Below are 14,274 nucleotides of genomic sequence, written 5' to 3' on the forward strand. Positions count from 1 at the left end.
GGGGAAGCAAAGGCAAGGAAGACATCCCTATATGGCCAACTAGTAGTTTCATCTTTACGGAATCACAGAAAGATTACAGCACAGAAGGATGCCATTCACTCCATCAATTTTGTGCTGGCTCTGTGCAACTATTCTCACTACCTGCCAAGATCTCCCAATTCTGCTGCTTATTGTAAATTTTCCTTATCAAGTCACCTTTTGAACACTATGTTTGAATCTGTCTCTTCTCTTCCTGATGGTCCAATCTAACCCCTGGCCACTTGTTGGATTTTATAGATCATCCTCCTGGCTTTGGTTCTTTTGCTAATCAGCTTTATTCTACATTTTCTGGTTCTTGAATCTTTTTGCCAGCGGGGAACATTACTCAAATTTTTTTCTCTCTGGACCATTCCTGACATAAGATACTCCTAGCTCATAAGAAATAGAATCAAGAACAGCCCATTCAGTCCACTTCACTAAGTTTATAGCTGATGTTTTATCTCTCAATGCCATTTTCTTGCACTAATCCTGTATGACATTCTCTTAATGTCAAAAATCTATCAATCTCTGACTTCAAAATACTCTGGATTCCTCTCTATAATCCTCTTAGCAGACAATGCTAACATTTAGCTTTGTATCATCTGCATCACTCATGAAATATCATAAAAAGAAGAGATGTGGTTAGACAAGGTAAATTGTACTGCCTTGTATTGAAATTACCACATCTTAATGCAATTTGCAGTGAATGGAGTGCTTTTGAAGTGTGGTCAGTTTAAGTGTAGGGCACACAGACATCAGTACATGAACAGCCACAAAACAATTGATCAGACTATCTATTTTAGGTGCTGCTTTGAAGACACCTGTGGCTCCCTACTTTTTCTTCATATACTGCCATGGGATTTTTTAGATGCACCTGGGACAACAGATGGGGTCAATTACATGAACCATCCAAAAGATGGCACTGACAGTACACCTCAGCCAGGGTGTTCAACCACAATGTTTGTCCAGAGAATACACAAAAGTCTCCTGCTTGGGATAAACAAATCTTCTGACTGAAAAACCATTATGTGATTCACAGAGCCACAATTGTCAGCTGAAGAGATCTAGAAGATTATAAAGGCTAACAAGGCATTTGATAAGGTACCCCATGCAAGGATTATTGAGAATGTAAGGAGGTATGGGATCCAAGCGGACATTGCTTTGTGGATCCAGAACTGGCTTGCCCACAGAAGGCAAAGAGTGGTTGTCGTTGGGTCATGTTCTGCATGGAGGTTGGTGACCAGTGGTGTGCCTCAGGGATCTGTTCTCTGGGATCCTGATTTTTTTAATGACCTGGATGAGGAAATGGAGGGATAGGTTAGTAGGTTTGCTGATAATATGAAGGTTGGAGGTATTGGGGATAGTGTGGAGGGTTGTTAGAGGTTACAGCAGGACATTGAGAGGATGTAAAACTGGGCTGAGAATTGGCAGATGGAGTTCAACCCAGCTAAGTGTAAAGTGGTTCATTTTGGTAGGTCCAATATTATGGCAGAATATAGTACTAATGGTAAGACTCATGGCAGTGTGGAGGATCAGAGGGATCTTGGAGTCCGAGTCCATAGGACGCTCAAAGCAGCTATGCAGGTTGACTCTGTGGTTAAAAAGACACACTGTATTGGCCTTCATTAATCGTGGACTTGAATTTAGGAGTTGAGAGATAATGAGGCAGCTATATAGGATCTTAGTCAGACCAAACTTGGTTCTGTGCTCGCCTCATTACTAGAAGCATATGTAAGTCAATAGAAAGGGTGCAGGGGAGATTTACAAGGATGTTACTTGAATTAGGGAGCATACCTTATGAAATTAGGTTCAGGGTCTCATTGGAGTGATGGAGAATGAGCGGTGACCTGTTAGAGGTGTATCAGATAATGAGAGGCATTGATTATGTGGATAGTCAGAGGCTTTTCCCCAGGACACAGGTTTAAGGTGCTGGGAGTAGGTAGAGAGATGTCAGGGATACGTTTTTTTTATGCAGAGAGTGGTGAGTGCATAGAATGGGCTGCCAGCAACAGTGGTGGATGCGGATTCAATAGGGTCTCAAGACTTACAGATAGGTACATGGAGCTTAGAGAAATAGAGGGCTATGGATAACCCTAGTAAGACAGGGACATGTTTTTGGCACAACTTTGTGGGCTGAAGGGCCTATATTGTGCTGTAGGTTTTCTGTTTCTATGTAACTGTCTTAGTGTTTGTAATCAATCTGATCAGTGCCTATCAGAAATAATGTTCATTTAATGAGCAGAACATAGGTAGTTAAGATGCCTTCTATGGCTGAACAGCCCACTCTCATTCCCCATGTATGCTCAAGAGTAAATAGACAATTAGATGAGAGTGGATGGAATTTCTATACCCGCAGAGTAGCAAATGTCTCAGCACAGAAAGTAGGCTTTATGGGGATATATATTAGACAAAGAAAGTGAGGCAATTCATCTTGTTTCTTCCTTATTCTTCACAGGTTGTGAGTGGGATATCCTGATGAAGGAGTTCACGTTGAAGCCATCTCACGTTTTCTCTCTTGAATCTTTTTGCGGTCTGGGCTTGCTGTTCCTTTGTCTAACAATCAGGAAGCCCTTACCCCAAAAAGTATTTGCGTGAGATACAGACTGCAGTTGGGCATCATCCAGCAAAGCCATCACATCTCAGGATGTCCTCACATGAAAGGAGAAGAAGTGGAAAGTTGGTGCCAATCCAAGGAAAACAAAACTTCTTGATCCAGATTTATCTATTTGAAGCATTGGAAGAAAACTGGGAGTAGAATTATATGGGGGGAGGGAGAAATAGAGCAAATGAGTTTAGAAATGAGGGCCAGTGTCATGGGAAGAGAGATGGTGCAAGATCTTTAACAAAGGGAAACACCACATTCATACAGTCCATAGACGTTGGTAATTTTGCCAAGGTGGAAACTAAAGAGGCACGTTCCCATTTACTAAGATTTTCACAGGGACATTTCCAGTTATGTTATGTCTTTATCATTACTAATCATTATTCTGAGTTTTTATGTCATCCTAGAAGGTCAGGCCTATCCATGCGAAGGGTGCTCTGCTTGATGATTCCTGCTGTAGACCTGAGATATTACATTTTACAGACTTCTCTCCAGGATGTTTCCCTCTGCTTCTCCTGTCAAGAGTCTACAATTGCTATCCAAGATCTGGCTTCTAGAAACTGGCATTATATTCCATAAATATTTTCTCATCAATGGAATTTATCATGGAAAGAATGTCATTATATACCAAGGATCAATCAAAGTTGAAAATGTTAAATGAGCTAAACACTTACATTATTCACTAAAGTATTGGACACATACCAATATAGAAAGCACTGAAATTCAATCTGTTTCTGAGAGGCACAATGCAGAAAAAATATAATATGAAAATTATGGATATCTATGAAGGAACATGGGTGCAACAGAAAGTCATTTAACTTCTTGTCTTTTTCATCTGTTAGGTTGATCTGCATTTTAACCACCCACCACCTTCATTTATTTCCCCACAGTATTCCTGCCTACCAGATATGTCCAAGCCACAACAGTTTTCTCAGGAAGCTGGTCCTGACCCCATTAACCTTTGTGTACATTAGTGCTTCCTGACAACATAGAATGGTTGAACTCTAATTATGGGACTGTATCCCCCTATCAATATTCCCTCTCCAAAGGAAGTAGAAATGGTTTCTTTATTTACTGTTTTCTTTACCTGTAATCATTTTAAGTACTCAATTACATCATCATCTTGGGAAATACAAACTGTGCCATGTAACCCCCTCATACTTTATCCCTTCAGATGCATTGTTATTTTGGGAAATGCCATCCAAGACCAATATATCCTCATCAATCTTCAAATATGACTCAGCAAGAGAGACTTTGTGACAGATCTTGTGGTTCTATTTTATCAAAATATGGGATTCCTGGAACTTTCATGCTATCACAAGCAGTGTAATATAAGTAGAAAATTTTGAGATGTCCAAAATGGCATCGGAACTGAGAAAGAGAGTTAGCAAATATAACCAAAAGTTAAACTCTTTCCGAGTACCAAAGAGAAGTCACTCAAATGTATTGCAAACCTGCCGACTCAACTTGTCAATCACTATGTCGCAATGACATTTAAAAGTAATCGACTTAGGCTTACAAAATCCTTTTTCAGTTAATTATCAAAGAGTTTAATGAATTCAAGGTCCATGGTGGTGTGAGACAGCTAATTAGGGAATGTGATCTGGTCGGGTTATAATTCATTCTAAAGAAAGAAATGTTTGAGCCTGACTTATAAAGTTCACAGAAATGGTATTTCCCTCATCTTGTCTATCCAAGTCCTCTACATTGGACATTATCCATGGGACCATTTACTGCCCAAAAGATATTTTGGTTTTTCTAATAAGAAAGCTCATAATTACAATTAGACAAAGGAATGATCATAATAACAAGAGCCCTATTGAAGAAAAAGGATGTTATTCTGATGTTAGATGATAAGGATGAACTGTGGATCACCAAGCCAAAGAAAGATATAATATTGAATGTGTAACCTCCTCCTCCATGCCACATGAAGTGATGAATGTTAACTGGACATGTGGAATTTACTCATATTTGTACTCTCCAGGGTCCATTCACTTCAGTACAGATCAGCTAGATGTGAGGGCTGGTCTCGTATCTATTTACTACATCCAGTTCAGTCTGAAATTTAACATAACCTGACTCATTGTTTGATATTAAATATGTAACCAAGATATTGAACATACTGCTTTAATAGTACATCACCTCTCATCCAGAGAACTGCACTAGATTCAACACTCAAAACCAAGGAATGGGAAGAAGTGACAGAAGACTTGCAACTGTTTTAAAATTACAGCACCTAGGATAAAACCTGTAACAAACATCATTTACGTTTGAATTAACATTTTTTGGGCATGAAGAAACATTTTCAAATGTGTGGTTTTGGAATTTCATTGTGAAATGTTTTATAGATCAGTAAAGACACGTGCATCTGATTGGATCCCTTGCTGGAAGTTTGATTGTTCTCCAGCCATTAATGTTGATTTGTGTTTTTGTACTCATTCAAATTCATTCTCTCCAATTTCCAACAGACTCAAAATCTTTTCCATCAAATTAATAGAGATGCCATAAGAAATACAGTATTTGGAAAGAAATCCCTCCTCTTCACCACCCCAGACCCCCAACCTGTCAACCTTGCTTCACTTGGGTTCCCTATATATCAGCTCACTGAGACTGTGGTGAGAGGAGTTACCTAACCATGTTGGTAAAATCATTTCACATTTTCAATATGGTTATCAATTCCAAAGAGATAGATTATTGGACTCATTGCATCGCTTCCCATCTCCAATCAATCACCCCGTCCATTCCAGTGATCATACTTCCTCATTGATACTCGCTAAACTAATGACCAAACAATGCTCATGCATTTCTATAGTGCCGTTCAGAGCCATAAGAGGCTCCAAAAACAATTTACAGCCAATTAAACACATTTAAAATTGAACCAATGTTATCGTGTAAGGAAATAAACCAAGCATTTTTTTTTAAAAACTACTTTCCTCCAAATGTGGCAATGAGTTTTCCACAGGAATAAAAACAGCAGAATCCTCAAGTCAACCATCAGTTCTTGGAAACTTCATGATAATCCATTAGGATTTGTTGTCAATATATTGGTTACATTTGGGATCGTTGTGACCTGGATATGCTGAGATCAATACATCATTTGCTATTTGGGTTGTATTGTGTGAGATTTTACACAAGGTGGTCTCCCACACTCAGTGCCTGCATGTAGCTTGTAATTACTTATCTCCAGACTGCACTAATAGCCTCAATTCAAACTCTCTCATTGTTTACTTCAACAAACTCTGTTATACACAACAGTAAATGAAGTTAGAACAAAGTGATTTACAATGAGTGCACCTAAAGACCATTCATACATTAAGAAAATGAGGGTCATTCCATTCCCACACGGAGCTGTCCATCCTTCCCTTTCTCCACTACCAGAATGAGGCTCAATGTAAACTAGAGGAACAACACCTCATATTCTCCTTGGTTGAATTTTTGAATTGAATTTTCAATTACCCTTGCTTTCTGAGTACCCCTCTCTATCTTTCCTGATCTACCTTCGGTCCTCCTCCTCTGTCCCCTTTCCCACAAACCACCTTCCCCCCCCACCCCCAATATTTGCCTCTTTCCTGGTTCCATGCACCTACCACCCACATATTTCACCCACAGGATCCCCTCCCCCCCATCTGATTTCATCTGTCCTTCACTTCTTCCTAATGGTTTCCATTATCACCTTGCTTCTTTATCAGATTCTTGCACAGGTAGACTTTATGTTCCCACTTACCACCCTCTGGCTATCTTCATCTTCACCCTCCACCTGGCTCATCTGCCTTTTTATTCTTTGTCTGTATTCACCAATCAACCTCCTGCCTCAGTCTCACAACCCCTTTCCTTCCCCTCCCCCACCTGACTCCATCTGCCTGCCATTCTTCACCCCTTCTTGGCCCATCAACTGATCCATGTCTCAGCCTTCTCCCCTCCTCTATGCACAGCCTATCCTCCCTCTCAAATTGCAATCCTGATGCAGGGCCTTGAAGCAAAACCTTAGCAATTACCTTCCCCCCCCCCCCCCCCCCGCCAACAGATTCTCCTCCCCCTGCTGTGTTCCTCCAGTAGATTGTTGCTTGAGACTGAAACATCTACATTCACTGGTGTCTCCAAGGGCTGGATCATGATGGATGAACATGCTACCTGCATTCAGGGTTCATGGAGCTCATCTACCTTTTCCAGATGTAGAAGGCCAAATCACTTGAGCCTCTGTGTACAAGGTGGCTCTGAGAGACAGATTCACTGCAAGTGTAACTACCAAGGCTACACCCCCAGAATGCCACACTGGCCTTTGTCAGGCACAGGAGGTACTTTGCAAATAGATTTGAGTACTTTAAAATAAGCAAGATTAATTAAAACTACAAAATACTGAAAAATAATTAAAGACATTAAATTAAGGTAAAGTTATTTAACTAAATATCTGCACTTACTTTTTACTTCGGGACAGCAACTGAGCCTCAAGCAATTGACAACTGGCAATTCATCCCATTAAGACGTGGTTTAAACACTGGGGCTAAACAGAATGAAACGAGGATTAAATTTAGAATTAAATAAAACACATTCATCAGGATGAAATCTAACAGTGGCAATTATGGAACAGGGATTAAATACGTAGAAAATGGGTTGAAACACAGGGACAGGAATTATCAACATCAGGAAAGGGGAAACATGGAAATTGAGATGAGAATGTGAGCTGGATTGAATATTTGGAACTGGGATTAATCACAGCGCAGAAACTAAAATTAAAATGAGTGTTATGGATATCAAGGCTGTGGAAAAACAAAGAGCAAGTGAGAAAAAGCAGGATTGGGATTAAACACTTTAGGTTTGGAATGGTAGAGATGAAGTACGTCAGTAAACAGCATATTAAACATTCAGGCTTTGTCAATAAATACAATGGAAATTGAAGTTACATTTCTGGGAAGAGATTAAAAATATTAAATTCAACACTTGGGGATGGTGCAAAATACACTGGGATTAAATTCAAAATCTACTGGTTTATAATAGGAATTATATCAAAACATGTAAACAATAATTATATTTGGTGAAAACTGGATTTATTCTATTAGAACAATTAGGTATAGGGGTTATGCTATTAAATCCAAAAATAATGTAATTACATACACAAGAAATAGAATAAAATACACAAGAAATGGTATTAAAACCAAGGAATGGGTTTAAATGAGGAGGTCTAAGATACAAATAGGAAAGGTTGATAAAAGAACTAAATACAAAGTGAAAGGGGTGTAAACAAAACTGGATACATGGAACTAAACACTGTTACCAGTGATTCCACAGAACTGACTGAAACTACACAGATGACAGGAATAGAAAGGAGATGAATTATGATAAGCAGAATTGAAAAGGAAGTGAGCACTTGAAGATAAAAAATAAAAGGAAAAAATAAGTGTAAAATTGAGCTAAATGTGCCTGAAAGGTCTCAAAATCAATTTTAGAGTAAATATGAAATGGATCTCAATGGTTGAGTATTTGAAAGCAACAGGATAAAACAGATGGTGTGAGGCTGATGTGCTGCTGCTGTTGTGGGCCCAGGAGGAGCAGGAAACAGAAACAGATCCTCCAGCACACCTCTGCGGGGTCCTACTGTCCATCGTAATGCCATTCAGCCTCATACAGGTTTAAACCACTGGTGGAACTGGGACACTACATTAAAAAAACCACAAAAGTCTGTGCCCACAAGGGCAGCATCCATGCTGAGCAGCCCAGACCGCAAGAGAAGGGGGCTGCAGGGAGCAGGAGCCTGGTGGGGTGCACCAGAGTGGAAGAACACCACCCCACTGAGAAGGATAAGCCTGGGAGAAGACCAGTCAAGGTAGGAAATCGCATCAGCCAACCAGCGAATTTTAGTGGATGAAGGACTCACACCAGGCTGGAGACTGGATTGAGGGAACCAGGTAACAGGACTAGAATTCGTAAGGGTGTCAATTTAGTGATAGGTTCACATTGGAGATACTGGAAAGAATGCAACTGAGCGGTTGGGTTGGATTTGAATAAAATTGAAGACCACTTAGATTAATACTCGTAACAAGATAGATAATTAATAGTTAAAATCAAAATAAATAGGAACCATCTAATATCCATTTCAGAATGCAAGGAAGCATGTCGTTGTAACAGAGAGAGTGAAGTGAAAATTTACCAGATTGATTCCTGGGATGGTGGGAATTGTAGTACCTGTATAAGAAAAGGTTACGTCTACAATGCAATGCTCTTTTGAGTATTGAAAAATGAATGAAATGTGATTTAATTTCGGCTTACACAAAAATGCTGGAGAAACTCAGCAAGTCGAGAAGCAAAGATATACACAAGCTATGTTTTGGGCCTGAGCCCATCCATTTAAGCTTATCGTTGTTACTGGCCTTAGAGGTTGTTGCTTCTTCTTGGCTAGAGATCTAGAATTGATAGATTCTCAAAATAAGAAGTTAACCATTCAGGACTGATATGAGAAGACGAGGGTAGTAAACATTTGTAATTCTATACCTAAGAGATCTGCATAGGTTCCATCACTGTGTACATTGTAAGGTAAAACATCATGAGATGGGAATGTGTAGGGAGTTACCCTGTACAGGGCAGTAACAAGAAGGGGAGGTGTCCTTGTACTCCTGTTAGGTAAAACATCATGAGATGGGAATGTACGGGGCAGTAACAAGATGTGAATGCATCCTTGTACTTACAAGATAAGAGAGACATTGATGGATTGAGAGGCAGGAAGCTAGCAGGGAAAGGATAGCAACAGTTTTAGTCATTGGACAAGTAATGATATGATGATGTTCTAAGCACATATCCAAGGGTATAAAAAAATCACCATTTTGCTGATAACGGCAGAATGCATTCTCCGACTAACTTTGTTAGTCGCAAGTGTTACAATCCGGTAATAAAGAACAAAGAACCCTGATTTCGACTCAGCCTGGTGTTTGTCTCACTCATTCATGAACAAAGCAGACCTAACAATTTGGTGACCCCGACGTGATGGGTGAGTGAACACTGGACGACGGTTTCTGTTTTTTCTGACAATCATCTCAGCCGGCTGATAAAAAGGTCCAGAGAAGCCTGTTTTAACAAAATTCTCTTTTTTTTTTTTAAAATCTTTATGATTGTCAGTAAGAACTGGAGATCGGACAAATTAGACGACCACAATTGAAGGTCGCATGCCAGGATTGTAACACGTAAGTGATTACAGACAAGATAAAAGTCCTTAAGGTGTTTGAATGACATTTATTAAGTGCTTCGCAAGAAACTACTAGAGTTTAAAAGTCTTTATTGTGTCGTTGCAAAGTCCAATAGAGTGAGAAGGTGGTCTATAAACAATTGAGGACCTGAGTTTTCTGCCCTAAACTGGTTATTAAGAGGAGAAATCTCCCACGTGAAGGTTGGGCTTTGAAAGAAAACAAAGGTTCAGGCTTATTGGCCTCAATTGTATCTGAGAGACTGACTTATAAATGTCCGGTAGGTATGATAATGTCTGTACACTTGAGAAGTTAAGAATTTATTTCCCCAATTCGCCGTGGTGGAATACCACAGCAGACACTAGAGACCTTGAGACAACAAAAAAAAAGTACTCAGGGACGCCTGCCTGGTGAACAAGAACGACGACAGAAGGCTGCGACAGCTGTGTCCGGATCAGGTAGGAGATATTAATGAAAAAGTTGATAAACTCCTAAGAGACACCCGGTTTATTCGAAATACTTTTGATAAGTTAAATGAGGGTATTCCCAACATCACCAAGGAGATAAAGTTACGTAAATTCATAGATTGGTACAGGGAAACAGGACAAAAGTATAGCCCAAATATTTGGTTTTCTAGTTGTAATTTAACTTTCAGACCCCTTTGGGAAAACAGAGAGTGGAAAACGAGCAATCAGAGTATACAGGACAGCCTGAAGTCAATTGGAGGACAAGACTTAGACTGTTCCTTTAAAAGATATTAGTCATCCAGCTTGCAAGGAGACATTTTTAAAAGCAATTTTCGTTGACATAGATCCCCTAAACGGACAAAAACCTAAATTAAAACAGGCATTAGAAAGCGGTCCCGCAGCTATGGCTGTACAGTTGCCTGCTAAGACTTTTGACCAAGTTATTAAGGAAATTAATCAGGAATTAGAGGAGCGAATTACCAGTAATGCGGCATTGGAAAAACAAAAAATGCTCCGAAAATGTGTAGACCGCTGGAGGAAGAGGGGTTGGTTACCCGGGGGCACTGAGATGTTCCTGACAGGTGAGAAAAAAATTTTTTAAAACGTAGTGTCTTAGATAAGCTGGAAGAAACAAAACACAGAAGGGAAAGGAAAAGTGCCTGTTTCCAGTTTCCAGCCACGAAGTGTCCGGGTTTGCTCTCTCCCTCCCTCCTTTCACCCTCCCCCCTCTCTCTTCTCTCCCCCTCTCTCTCTTCTCCCCCCCCTCCTCTCTCACCCACTCCCCCTCCCAATCCCAATCTGTGGCGGTGCTGCCCTGAAATCCCCAGGTTGGGCAGGGCAGAGAAATACAATTTGGTTTTAATTTTGTGCCCACAATTCCAGCTCCGCATCAAATGGGATCCTGTTTTATCCTCTCTCCCTCCCTCTTTCCCGCACCCCCACCATTGCGGGATCAGGGCAGACATTGTGGGCTGACGTGTAGCTCACTCGAGGTGGGAGGGAAGGAAGGAGTGATAGTTCCCAGTGGTGGGAGACCCAATCTGATCCAGACCAGTGATCACAGGATGAGAACCTTTTAAAACCTTTGAAACAAAAGTGTTAATCTGAAGACTTTTCTCCCAGTGGGGCCAGTGCAAGGCATTTTCTCTCTCTATCTCTTGTGCTCTGTGTATCTGCCTCTCTATCTCTTTCTCTCACTATGCTCTCTCTCTCTCTCTCTCTCTCTCTCTCTCTGGCACCCCAGATGGGATACTGGAGTCACGTCCCTTATATCCAGATATTGAGACACTGGGGTGTGACAAGAACCTCGGGAATAGGGACACATCAGACGAGGTACAGGCCCCTTTAATAAAAATAGAAGGGGGAGTAATAGATGTGGAGACCCCTCTGGAGTCCAAGAAAATAGAAAAGGAGTTAGAGATACAGAAATGGAACATGAAAAAGGTTCAGGTTAACATTAAAAACTTAAACAGAGATATTAATGTGCTGGGGCAGATCAGTGAGGATCAAAAAGAATTAATGGTAGGTGTATTGAAGGAAGTGGAAAAGATAACTACAACACTGTCAGGAGAAATTAAAGCTGAAGGAATGGTAATAGGAGTAAAGGACGAAAAGTGTAGTACAGATGAGGAAACGAGATACGATCCACCATGGGAGGAAAGTAAAAGGAAAAGACTCGGGAGGGAGAAAAATAGACATGCCTACTTGGACATAGTTAGAACAAAAGAGAAAGATGTGAAACAACTAAACTATGGCCGAAAAGATTATCTTAGAGATGAACGTGACCAATATACCTTTGACCCTGAGACATTGGAAGCTGATAGGGACAGTGACAGTGACGAAGAAGAGTCAGAACAAGGTGGGATAAATAAATGCATGCCAAGAGTAAAGAAGGAGCAGAAATCCCCAAAATTGAGATATCAATGCCCATTACTGATCACGGGACGGGGAACTCAAAAATATGTACCCTGGTCACGAATGGACTTAGAGAGTTTAATGAAAAAACTACCTCCGTTGAGTAATGGGGCTAGTCCATGGATTTCTTGTTTTGAGCGAGAAACCTGCCAAGAACAATTAGCACTCGCAGATGTCAGAACTATCATGATAAAATTAAAGGCAGAAGGGGCCCTGAAGCAAATAGAGAGAATTGTAAGAAGCAGTAAATTGGGGGATGAAATAGAATTTAACCCACTTCGGAATAAATTTTGGGAAGCACTTAGAGAAACATTTCCTACACCCTATAGTTTGGATGCCTTGGTAACCCTTCAACTAAAGGAAGGAGAGACTGCACACGAGTATTTCACTCGAGCATGGGACTTATGGGAAACAGGGACTGGAGAAAGACCTGACCACAGCCCCTTAGGAAGGGCTCACTTTCGTAATGGGATAATAAACGGACTACCTGCTACGGTTCAAGCAAAATTAAGGGACATTGTGGGATTAGAGACAATGTCAGAGGATTTGTGGAAAAGACACCTGACACATGCAATCAAACGACATCGTCAATCAGAGCATGCTAAGTCAGAAAGTGCGTCCCAGAAGGAGGTGGACAAGACAACCGATAAATTGGTGAGAGCCATAGAAAATATAGGGGTTAAATTAGCGGCCCAACAGATAGTCCCACAGGTCATGGGGCCAGTGATAAATCCGGGACCCCAAGTAAGAAATGGTTGGGAAAGACAGCTAGGTACAATGTATAGAGGGGAACATGCAGTATGCTGGTACTGCCAAAATCCTGGACACTACCAGCGGAACTGTCCGGAGGCTGGGAGAGCAAGGGGAAAAAGATTACCCTCTATTAGAGGCTATCGGGGAAGAGGAGGAAACTTAAGAGGACAAGCAAGGGGTAGGGGTGGACACATTGATGGGCCACAGAGAATCGGGGGGTGGCAGAGTGATCAACAAGTCCAGGCACCTCAGTGTAATGACTATATTGAGGAAGGTGCTGAATTTGATTATTGAAGGTGCCCAGGAGAATCAAAAATCACGCCTCCCTGGGAGCCACCAAAAATTTGGGGGACGGTAAATGGAGAAAAAATTGAATTTATGGTTGACACAGGGGCAGCAGTTACGACAGTGATTAAAAAACCCCCAGGGAGCACATTTTCGGGCAAAACATTATCTACAATAGGATTCTCCGGGATAAGGGAAACACAGCCCTATACAGATAACATCGACATGACATTTGGACGACAAAGGGTTAAAACGCCTGTCCTGGTTGTGCCAAGTTGCCCCATTAATTTATTAGCAAGGGACATTCTTACCAAACTAGGAATAACCATACAATGTTCTGAGAAGGGCCTTCGGTTAACATACCCAGGGGATACAATAAGAAGGGGAGGACAGTTTATAGTAATGACCCCATCTAACGCTTCAGAAGACTCTGTGGAGGTTAGTATTTTCTGGAGTCGGCTACTGTATGATGAACCAGGCCCAGGGCTGATTAAACAGTTTTTTGAGTGGAGGGCCAGTATTCCTCGGTATGGGGATTACCATTATCCACTAGATCCTATGCATGTTACATTAAACTACACCATCCACCCGGACCAGGAATATGAGGAGAGGTGGGACTCTCTAAAAGAAGGGAAGACAGAAACGATACATTTGTCCATTTATCTTTGTAGGTAAGGAGGGAATAGCTGCTATGGTTGTCATGACAGAAGAACAAATGGAGTGGTTCTGCTTAGGAGTAGAAAGTGTGCCTCATGTGACCTTGGGTATTGCCAAAGATCATCACGCTCGACAGCTGGGTCCGATGGTAAAGGAAGCGATAGGGTGTGAATACAGGCAGACAGAAATCCCGGGATATTCCACCCCGGAGGGAGGAAAATTTGTCAGACTGAATATTGAAGCATGGGACCAGGTAGTGAATGAGAAAGTAGAAAGAGACCGAGCCATAGAAGGAGAAAATATTGATCACAGAGACTCAGACAAATATCTTTCTAATCTGAGTCCACATATATGGACAACGGGGCCCTATGATGTGGGAGTAATAAAAGGAGAGGTATTTCTAGAA

The sequence above is a fragment of the Narcine bancroftii genome, chromosome 13 (genome assembly GCF_036971445.1).
Source record: "Narcine bancroftii isolate sNarBan1 chromosome 13, sNarBan1.hap1, whole genome shotgun sequence".
NCBI classification, from domain to species: domain Eukaryota; kingdom Metazoa; phylum Chordata; class Chondrichthyes; order Torpediniformes; family Narcinidae; genus Narcine; species Narcine bancroftii.